General features: G+C 39.1%; 1 long non-coding RNA gene across 1 annotated transcript; it reads left to right on the forward strand.

Annotated features, from left to right (window-relative positions):
* The first annotated feature begins 209 nt into the window (after positions 1-209).
* Positions 210-10,858, forward strand: LOC147828426 (uncharacterized). Its single transcript, XR_015450835.1, has 3 exons — positions 210-2,980; positions 5,844-5,960; positions 6,928-10,858. It is a non-coding gene; the product is annotated as an uncharacterized LOC147828426 (long non-coding RNA).
* Positions 10,859-11,853: the final 995 nt, after the last annotated feature.

The raw sequence follows: 11,853 nt of genomic DNA on the forward strand, positions 1-11,853 counted from the left end.
TCTTCTTTTCAGTGATACCTTTCTTCTCACTTTTTAATATGTTAACTTGTTTTATAAAACCCCTAAACAAATTGCATGAGGATTTTAATGATGGTGGAAGAAAAATATATCCTATTATAAAGTCTTAAATTAGTCTATTGGTGAATATTGCAAATTCAGAAGCTCTGGAAATATGCTATGAAAGAAGGTTCTGAGCCATGTATGTTACTAGTACTTGAAGTGAATTTGATACCTCTTATTTGATCACAACTTTCTGATCTAATTGTGAGAAACAGGTAACTTGACAAGACAGTGCTTGGGTGACAAACAGATACAGCTCTAATCTTCCAGTGCATGGCCTCCTATAATCTCATGTCTGTCCTCACACTGACTGGGTAGGGAATTACAAATTGAAGATCTTGAAGTTCATCTCCAGCAGCGTTTTCCAAAATGTTGTCCTAAGACCACATATATCAAAATCACTCAGAATGCTTGTTTAAAGTGACAAATCCTATGTTCTACCCCAGAATGATTCAATAAGAATATTTGTAATGAATCTGTATTTTTAACAAGTAACAGGTAATTCATGTCTACACTAAAGCTGGAGATCTAAGACTCCATAGTAGTTTTGTCTCATATATCCATCACTGACTCCATTTATTTATTAGTTCATTTAACAAATATGTATGGTTGTCAGTCACTGTGTAAGATTCTTGAGATGGTGAATGAAAGTGTGAATAAGATTGGCCAAGTCCTTCCTTTCGTGGGAATATATTATAAAACAAATAATGTAACTTCAGATTATAAGACTATAGAGGAAATAAAATGATGGGGAATAGGGGAAAGGGACACATGGTTCAGTGTCTCCTTTAGATGAGATGGTTTAAAAAGGTTCAATGAAAAGGTAACATATAAATGAACTTTAGTTGTGTTAGATAAATTGAATGAAACAACTGAAGGAAACATTTTATGGCTTCTCTTTGGTATATCCAGATTGCTACCCATCCTATGCTTGTGCTCTGGAGCCATGAGTAGTAAAATAAGGGTTACCTGAACACAAGTACTGTGAACCTGCAATAGTTGATCTGATGACCAAGATGACTACTAAGTGGCTAATAGGCAAGGAGCGTATACAAAATGGACAAGCTAGACAAAAAGGTGATTCACATCCTGGGTGAATCATGCTATTCAGAATGGCTGACAAATAAAAACCTATGAATTGTTTATTTCTATAATTTTGCCTTGAATATTTTCAGCTGGAGGTTGACCCCAGGTAATGGAAGCCACAGAAAGTAAAACCACAGAATAGGGACCGTCCTGTACAGGATGCACTGAGTCATCAACTTCTTTCCCAGAGACTGTGAGGCAGGGAGAGGCAAGCTCTATGGCTGAAACAGTGAATTGAGAGAAACTGTCAGGTGCAGTTGGATCCACACATAACCACAGAGGTTAAAGGGAAGTAGAAACTCTATCATGAGTTTTTCTTATAGCAAAAAAATATGGGAAAGCAGAAATAGTCAGATGGAGGCATAGACCACAAAGAATAGTTCAAAGTCACATGAAGGAAGGGCAGGCTTTCTGTGTGGAATTGGATAACTCCTCTTTTCCCTTTCACCTGACTCTACTCCAATTCCCATTCTTCCTGCGGCTAGAATGTGTGGCTTTTCCTTGATTCCCCACTTTTTCAAATCACCATGAGGCACAGAAGAAGCATTGCTTCCAATACACCATTTTTTTTAGGTAACTTAAATGTGTCTCTGTCACTGAATTATTTAAGGTATAATTTTCAATGATGTAATAGTAGCATGATTGTAGCTTAAATACACACACACTCATGGACACACTCCTGTATACACATACCCCCACCATACCCTTGTGTGTGTGTGTGTGTGTCTGTGTGTGTGTGTGCGCGCGTGCTCCCTCTTCCTGGACTTGAGGGAGTGAGATGGTGTTATAATTATTCTTATACATATCACTTCTAGAATTTCACTCACACACCCCAAAATTAAAGGCCATAACTCTAGAGCTGCCCTGACACATTCTTGTTAGCTTCTCTACCTAGCAAGTAAACTGTGTGGCTTCATTCGAGAATTTCCAACAGCTTTACGCGATTTGGAGTTCATTGATACCTAATAATAAGAATACAAAGCAGTAACTCCCCTCCTTTTTGAAGTTGATTTTATTCTGATGAACACTTATCAGTGAACAGTTTTTCCTTAAAAAGTTTCTGAAGGTATAAACATCTGCTACTTCCCTAGAGAGAGAGAAACAGAGCATATAAATGGAAACTGCTTCTGATGTCAGACCCCATTCTCCGTCCCTCTGAATAATATGAAAAAGAAATGTTTTGAAGCAGTTAGGATATTTAGCTCTGAAAATTAGCCAGTAAGGAGCAACTTGTATAATGCATTTTACATAGATAGATAGATAGATAGATAGATAGATAGATATAGTTACAAACCCTCCTTTGAAATAAACTAGACAGAGGTTCCTTTCAATTCTATGGGAGTTTTCAGTTAACAGAGAAAGGGGGACTTTATAAGCTCTAAACAGCCTCAGAGGCCATTCACAGACTTCCTAGAATTCTCTGTCATTTCCTAGTGCTGAGAGCCCTGAATATGGCTTCTTACTGTCACCATTGTCCCTCTCCAGCACTAGCCTGGCAGCTGAGTTCTCTGAAGCTTAGAGCCTTTGGAGTATGCAAAGAAGTTACCATCAGACTCCATCACAGGCTACACAGAGATGAGATGAGCCAGGAACTGTGGCTGTGAGGAGATGAAGAACACAGGGCTATTTTCACACCGTCTTGAATCCCATTTCCTATCTTCTGTGTGCAGTGCTCCTACAGCAAGTCTGGAAACCCCCGACTGTGGGAACAACCAGAGAAACCATCCAGAAAGGCAGAGATTCTTCAAGTCTGCATCCAAGAACAAAACCAACATCACATGCTTTTTCGAAACATTCTCCTGTGCTGTTGCTGCTAGCATTCGCTTATGAAGCTGTAAGGATACTGTCTGTTGAGTGGTCATTAGGTGGTTCTGACACCTAGTCAGGAGTTTATTCTAGTACTAGTTTACTATTTCACCTGCTGGAAAAGCCTCATCTTCTTCAGGTTCTTCCGTTCATACATGCAGGATGACGTGTTTCTTTTGAATTTTGTTTCTCTCTGTGAGAGGGAAATAGAAACAGCTTTTAGAGCACTGTACCACTATCTCTACTACTCTTTTAAATCTTTATTCATCATTTTTCCAGCTCTGAGTGAAGTTCCCAGGTTAACTTTTTCTGGTAAGCATTCAGGATAATATAACAATAAGAATAATTCTAAAAGGATCCTAATGACACAGGAGAATGGCTCAAGGGTGATATCTCAAAATGTCAATGCATGAATCTCTTTGAGGACTTCAAAGTGATGCTTGACCCAATTTTCATAGCTAAACAAATGCACAAAAACCCAGGAGGAGATCCCCATTCCAGACCTATCTTCACCCCATAATATGGTCTCATTTCGTGCTGAGCCCTGCACTTTTGAGATTATAGGTGGGTTGTAGATATCAACTACAAATTATAGAATTTTGAAAAACCAGCTGTACTTGCAATATACTGCCCTCCCTGTACAGTATAAGAATGCTTTTGGTAGTACATAACAGGAAGATTTAATTGTGGTTTAAACCATTTTTATTGCAGAGAGGCAGGTCTAGCGTTCAATCAATGACTCAGTGATGTTGTCACAAAAATGGACATTCTCTACTTTTCTTCTGAGACAACCAGAGGGAGTTGACTTTTTTCCTACTTGTCTGTTGACTATTGGTCACATAGTCACACTAGAGTGGATGGACAGAAAAGCAAGGGCTTTTTTCTAACAGGGGAGTTATGGCTTGTGTCTCATGTGGTCGTAGATGGGGGCTTTTTCAGAGGTGGATAAATCTCAAGTGTGTGATTGATTCATAGTGCAATGCTAGGATTAAGGGCACTGGGATTAAGGGTGTGTGATTACTAAATCAGTCCACTGATTGGTTTGGCACCCACCCTAATCCAGGTAGTCTAGATAGAGTATAAAAGGGCAAGAAAGAAGCTGTAAAGGCCTCTTTCTTGCTTTGCTACTTTCTGCCCACCATGAACTGTTTCTCCTCTGCAATGCCTGTCTACCATGCCACTCTGCCTTGGAGCTAGCCAATTATGGACTAAAACTTCTACAAGCTGTAAGCCAAAATAAACCTTTCCTCCCTTAACTTGTGAGTGTTGGGTATTTTGCCTCAGCAATGAAGAAAGTAACTAAAACAAGGGGTCTGTTTTTGAGTCTGAAAATACAAGCCAGAGCTCAGTCATACCCCCACTACTAACCCAATCACTGGTGGAGGAAAATCACATTCCCATGACTAACTAAAGCAGTCCATCTGTGAGGCTATAAATTAGAGGTAAGTCCTACCTTCTCTGAAAACAGGAACCTAGTTCTATAGTGAGGGAAAAGGGTCAAGGACAGGGGGTTTGTTTTTTGGGTAGACAACCAAAAATATTTACCATAACCACTAAGCTTGCTGATGCCTGGAATCCAGTCCTGTGATTTTTTTCAATGGCACTTTGAACCATCGAGCAACCAAGAAAATTCATTATATTTTCAAGACATTTATACCAAAAATATTTAGTTCATTATAATTTTTAGAATAACATCAAATAAGAAAATGAATACCAAGAGAAAAACTTGTATTTATTTTAAACACAGCTTTGCTGTGTGCTTTTGAATCTTTAGCTACTAGCTAGGGAAAAACCCTGATTTATGGTTGTTGATGTCTATGGTGTAGATATTCTCACCATTATCATTCCAAGCTACTCATGGCTTAGCAACTAACACAATTCCTGAAAATTATAACATCAATTCTTGTGAGCCCATGCTAATCAACTCTTATTTATATATACCATACCAATGTGCCAAGCAGTTGTGCAGTACAATTTTTCTGTGTGATACTTCCATTAATCTAGTTATAATACCTTATGAAGTAAATACCATTATTGCATTTTACAGATGAGAACCCTGAGCCCCAAGAAGTTCAATCTTTTGCAAATTGTAGGATTTAAGCCAGTTTTTATGACTTTAGGTACAAACAAGAAACCCAGGGCTCTTTCAAGGCTGAGAGACCCTCAACTGTTAGAAATTTTACCAGGTGCCGAAAAAATATTTATTACTAGAATTATGTGTACTGTCAACACTTATTGCCCTTGGAGTAATAAAGACAGAGACAAACTGAAATTCACCAGAAGACTTTATTCTTGTTTTGAAGAAAAGAAAAAAGAAAAACGTAAAGATCTCATCAGAAACATTCAAAACAGAATAGCTTCTATTCTCATTGTGAATGTCCTACGTTTGAAAGAAAGGTTAGGTCCTTCTTGGTTTTTTGTGACATCAAAGGAGAATTTTTTAAAAGCACTCATATTGGCATTCATTCCTACCTTCAGCTTTATACCATGGAAGAGCCTTGTGGCTCAAATGTATAGGCAGATTTTTACAACTTGTGTATTTCCTTATTTTAGAAGTATCTCCGAGGATTTCTGCAAGCTGAGGGGCTCAGTTTCCCCTTGCTTGTCTCAGTTTATTGTAGAGCGGTGCAACCATGGCAATATAAATGTGAAAATGTTCTATAAGGTCAAGTGCTTTTTAAAATGTAAGGCATTATTGTTTCTCACTAATAAGCAACCTTGGCTCAGGCTCAGCTTTCTTTAATGAAATTTTCCTCATGAGAAGAAAAATATCATGGCTCCCTTTCCCCTTCTCCTGCTTTGGTTCCTGTTTCACAATCTTGTCCCTCTTCACTACTGTCACAGCAACTTGGAAATAGTCTCTTGTCTCTTGATTCCAACTTACCCTTCAGGATGTCCAGCAAGATCCAAGTCATCCACCATAAGAGGAGAGACATGAGAGAGCTGCTGACCGATTCTGGGATTTCATCATCATATCTACCCCAATCCTACACCACCAAAGTATCAAGGTAAAACCTGCTGGTCAGCAAATCCTTCTATCTTACTGGGCTGGTGCTAAAGTAAGGTGTTTTCTGCAAGTCTAGTTCCCAGAGTGGGGTGGATCCCGCCCATGAGAACTCTGCCCACACCATTCAGAGCCAGAGAGGATGCTGAAGGAACAGAGAATTTTGTTTTCTCTAATAATGTCCAAACTGCATCAATGCAGTGAAGATGGCCTTTTCTCTATTTTCCACTTCTAGATTCTACCCCAGTGGCCTCCTCTCTCAGGTGACCTCCTCCTGGGCCAGCCTGGCAAATACAGCATCCCATGTTGTCAACACTACACAGGGTGACCTAACAAATGGGCTCCCTTAGTTACTGCTGTGAACACAGCTCCTTTGCTTCACTCAATTCTGTGGCTATAAGGGTCTTTAAAGAAATGAGATTGCTCTTCATTTAAAAAATAAAGCCTCACCCCAAATACATAATTGCCTTTCTCACAAAGTTGTACTGGCCCAGATGTCATCAGGTCTTTATTAATAGCCATAAACAACCACAAGCACTCTGGAGAGAGAAGATGTAGCAAAACTGGCCCGAGTGTGAGAGTTCAAATCAGTCTAATGGGAAGCAACCAAATTTGTGCCCCAAAGGCAAATTCAGGTTGCAAAGTAAGGCATATCTTGCCTGAATTCTGGTTGTCTCTCTCCTCTACAAAATCAAACTAAAACAAAACAAAAACCAACATAAACTCATTTCTATGTACACCTAGAAGCAGAAATTAGTGGAAGGCAGCAAGCCACAGTGACCTTGAGATTGTTCCTGAAGCATGCTGTTCTTGAAACACATTGTAAGCAAAGAAAGGCAAGTTTAGAATAAGCATCCCTATTATGTGTTTCTCTCCAAACACTGTCCCATAAATTGCTTATGTTGCCTATTACTGAATCTCTGCTCTCCTTTGATCATGTTTCTTCTCATGGGTCTTGATCTATTTTGCAGTTTCAAGTTTATACTGTTTTACAGCTACATTGTCTGGTCATATGATACTGGAAGACAATGTCACAATTTTGCAGAAGTTTTTTGGAAAGTCTAGTAGCAGCCCGATTGACACTGCCGTTCTCAAGAATGGTCTACAGTCTCCTGGAAGTCCACACAACCTTTTCAGAGATTTAAAAGGTCAAAATTATTTTCATTATAATGCTAAGATGTTATTAGCTTGGCTCAAGACAGCAATGCCAAGCAGTAATCACTGGATTCTTTACTGCCATGAACTCACATCAAAAAGAAAAGAAAAAGAAAAAGCCGATTTCAGTGAAGAATTACTTGGTGGGGCTGTAAGCATTATTAGCCCTTTCATTTATTGTCCATTGAGTATGTGTCTTTTTAATATTCAGAATGGGAAACATGCATAAAGTGCTTCTGAATGCCCAAGTCCAGTGTAGCTCAAAGAAGAGAATGTGTATGATTGTTTGAATTGCATGCTAAACTACCGCATTTTCAGTGGTTATTTTGCAGATACTTGCCTGAAAATGAACAAAGTAACCCTGTCACAATCAAAGATATAAATGACACTGTTAGTTGGCAAGGGTAAAATTCAAGCTTCCAAACAAAAGTTACTAAAATTACTAATTTTGGAAAACTTGTATCTGTTCACAATGGTGAACCTAACAGCTTCCCAATATTTAAAGATTTTCCTGCCAACATAAATAATGATGTTAATTAATGTTATTTTTGATATTGTCTAATAAAATGCATGAACATTTGGAAAACATGTGTAACTCACTGAACAATATTTTCCAAGTGACCAAATACACAATATTACTAAATCATGCCTGAGTTCATGCAAAGTGCAACAAAGGGGAATGGATTTTAATGTAACAACGTATAAAAATTTCATTGATATGGTTTTGTATTTCACATTGAAATATTAAGAAACTGCCAATTATTGAGTTTTGGTATAGTATCAAAAATTTCCACAATTATCTGAAAAGGCTACTAAAATACTTCTCCCTTTTTCAGTCCTATATCCCAGAACTATGTGTTCATGCTATATTATGTGTGTATGTGCTATATTTATATATACATATCTGTATATATCTATATGAGGATACAGGAGGCTGAGGCAGGAGGACTGTAAGCTTGAGCCCAAGCTGGCTGTGATAGTTAAGTGACTGTGTTAACTTGAGGAAGAAACATCCAACTAAATTGGAACAGCATAGTTCCAGGTGTGACTGAAGGAATTTACTGAAGACAGAAGACCAACCCTGGCTGTGAGTGGCATCAGCCAATTGGCTTGTAGCCCAAATGGAATAAAAGGGAAATGAAAAAGGAAGGCTCATTTCTGTTTCTTTGGAAGAGTGCCAACCTTCACCTTAACCTTGGACGTGGTCTCCTGACTTCCAGCGCAGACCCTTCAGCCTCCTGATGGGAACTCGCATATGACACTACAGTGAGCTCCAGGCCTTCAACTGGATCTTTCAGATCTCCAGTGTGCAAATAGCCCTTTTGCACTATTCTAAACCAGACTCTGCCTGTGGCCATTGTAAGCCAGTTTTGTAAATCTGTATATATTTGCATGTCTTATATTAAATCTCTTTCTCTAGTAAGCACTGACTCAATTTAGAGACTTAGTGAGACCTTGTCTCAAAGTTTAAAAGGGAGCTTTGGGTATGTAGCTCAGTGTGAAGGCCCTAGGTTCAACTCCTAGTACCACAAAAAAAAGCTGGGATGAATTGGGATCTCCAGTTGAATAGCTTCATAATTAGATTAAAAATTAGAAAACAATTTATATCATTTCATACATGTTTCAGAAAATTTCAAAGGGGGAGAAGTACAGTATTCAGTGACACACAAGCAAACATCCTAACATTCCTTTTCACCCATCAATTGCACACAGTCATTCTCATCCAAAGAACAGCTGCTTCTTTCCCTTAACTGCCCCCAAAACTTCCTCAAACTCTTGCTCATATCTCAAACTATGATGATTCTTTTCATTCGTCCCCCTTCTACATACTTCACATCAAAAATGAAGGAGAGAGGAAGCTCCCCCGCCACTATACCAAGCTCCTAGGGCAGAGAAGGTGAGCCGGTCCCAGCACCCGGAAGGAAGCTCCTCCACTGCCATTCCATGCTCCTAGGGCAGAGAAGGTGAGCCACACAGGCGCCCGAAGCACACCCCGCCCCGGGAAATGAGAAGACACGTAAACAAGCCTCAAAAACAGACTTCTGGATCACCTTCAGCAACCCCAAAAGGAAATGAGATGGAACAATCTGATACTCAACCACCTGGACTCTCTGAACTGGACACAAAAGAGGATCTGGGAAAAATGAAATCAGAAATAATTACTCAGATAACAGCAAAGATTGTGCTCATGGTGCAAGACATGATTAATAAATCTAGAGAGGACACAGATAAAAAAAACAGAGGATCTGAGGAATATGATGGAATCCCAACATAGGAAACAAATGGAATCCATAAAACAGATGCAAACAGATTTCCAGGAAACTAAAAACTCCATCAAAAGTCTGCACAGTAGAATGAACCAATGTGAGGATAGAATTTCAGATACAGAAGAAAAGATTGCAATTAGTGACCAGGAAAAGAAAAATTGCTGTAAAATTGTAAAGGAACACGAGAAATCAATCCAACAGTTGCTAGATGATGCAAAGAAGAATAACATAAGACTGATCAGAGTCAATGAAGAAAGAGGAGAGAGTGCAGATGACATAAAAATACTCTTCACAGAAGTGATGGCAGAAAACTTCCCAAGGAGGGGAAAAGAACTTGACATACAGATAAGTGAGGCATATAGGACTCCAAATAGCCTTGATCAAAAAAAATCTATACATAGGCATATAATCGTTAGGATTCCAGAAATCCAACAGAAGAACAAAATTCTACAAGCAGTGAGAGAAAAGAAACAAATCACATACAAAGGAAAGCCCATCAGAATCACAGCAGACTTCTCAATGCAAACCCTCAAGGCAAGAAGAGCTTGGAGTGATGTATTTCAAGCCCTAAAGGAAAACAGCCTCCAACCCAGATTGATGGACCCTGCAAAACTATTTTTCAAAATTGATGTTGAAATAAGATACTTTCATGATAAAGAGCACCTCAGGAACTTCATGAATATCAAACCAGCACTCCAAAAATTTTAGACAATACCCTAGGAAAAGACAAGGAGGATCACAACCCCAGGAAGCCCAGCAGAATGAATCTATTGGGCGTGACAAATTAAACGCAAAGGGGGAGAATCCAACAAAAAGAAAAAGTCATGACAAGGCTTTTAAAACTTTTAACCTCGAAAACTTTTGTAATCCAAAAGCCTGGTTTATGTGTATGCTATGCTATGCTTGTAACTTTCCTGTTACCCCAACACCACTTTTCTTGTACTGCATACCCTGAGCACATCTTCCTGTTATCCTCAATAAAGGGTCTTCTGGACCCATTGGTGCAACATCTGCCTCTTGGCCGGATTTAAGCAAGAATTCATGACAAGAAATTTAGAATGAGCCAACCTTGATATGTGATCACCCTCTGATGGGATCAAACACGGGACCTTGTGCTTGTGAGGCAGGCGGTGGAACCAGAGCTAAATCCCCAGCCCTTGCACCTTTGACTTTTAATCACCTCTTAAATGTAAACTAATGTGAACCAGTAAACATAAGGTTTTTCCCATAATCACCACGGAAATTTAGTGAGCAGTCCACCACCTCAGCGTCCTCTCAGCCCAGATTGCGCAACAGCATAACACCTCCATGCCTGCACTGGGAGGGTGAGGCAGGACCAGTGACTACCTCCGGGGCAGAGATGGCTCGCGCAGGCGCAGATGGATGAACACGACTCCTCCCGTCCTGTCGGTTTTCCAATCAGGACCTCGAGAAACAATAACTTCCGGGAAGGTGTAACCACACTGTCTTGGCTGCAGCATGGACGTTACCAGTGGAATGGAAAAACCAGTTTCCGCGGAGGTGGTGTCGGTGGCACAGGCTCTTTCTCTCCCAGCAGAGTCTTTTGGCAGCGATCCGGATATTGAGATGGCTTGGGCCATGAGAGCAATGCAGCTTGCTGAAGTCTATTACAAGCTGATTTCATCACTTGACCCACAGTTCCTGAAACTCACCAAAGTGGATGATCAAATCAACTCTGAATTCCGGGAACATTTTGAGAAACTCAAGATAGATGTATTGGACCCAGAAGAACTCAAATCAGAATCGGCTAAAACTTTTAACCTCATCTCCCTAATGAGTGTATAATTCAATGTTGTTATTGTACTGATTAGTATTTTCCTGATTCTAGAGTTGCACACCTTTCCTTGTGCTATACTGGCTATTTATCATCTTCTTATGTCTACTTTTTAATTGGGTTGTCTATTAATGAGCTCTAAGAATTCTTTATATATTCTGCTCATAGGTTATATGCATTGTAAATACGGTCTGTTTAAGGACTACTTTTCATTTTAATGATGTCATTTAAAGTTCTAAATTTTGATGGAATCTCATTTATCAATTTTTCTCTTTTATACATCATGTCTTTTGTATACTAGGTAGTCCTTGCCTACCCTGAATTCAAAAACATTTTCCCTTATAATTTCTTCTTAAAGTTTTATACCTTTAGGATTTCATATTTAGGTTCATAGAGCCCTTCAAATTATTTTCATGTATAGAAATAAAGGGTTGAGGTTAATTTTTTATGTACGGATACGAGGTGTCCTAGTGCCATTTGCTGAAAACACTATCTCTTCCTCGGCTCTTGACTTGAGCTTATATTCTATAAAATGCTAATGTTAAATAATCTTTCAAAACTCAGTGGACCATATATGTGTGGTTCTATTTCTAGATTCTCTGTTTTATTCCAATGATCTATATGTCTTTCCTTACACCAACACTGCCTTGATTAAGAAGAAGTCTTAAAATTAGGTACTA

This window comes from Heterocephalus glaber, unplaced genomic scaffold (assembly GCF_053883595.1).
Source record: "Heterocephalus glaber isolate CG9 unplaced genomic scaffold, H.glaber_assembly_v1.0 deba00001097, whole genome shotgun sequence".
NCBI classification, from domain to species: Eukaryota; Metazoa; Chordata; class Mammalia; order Rodentia; family Bathyergidae; genus Heterocephalus; species Heterocephalus glaber.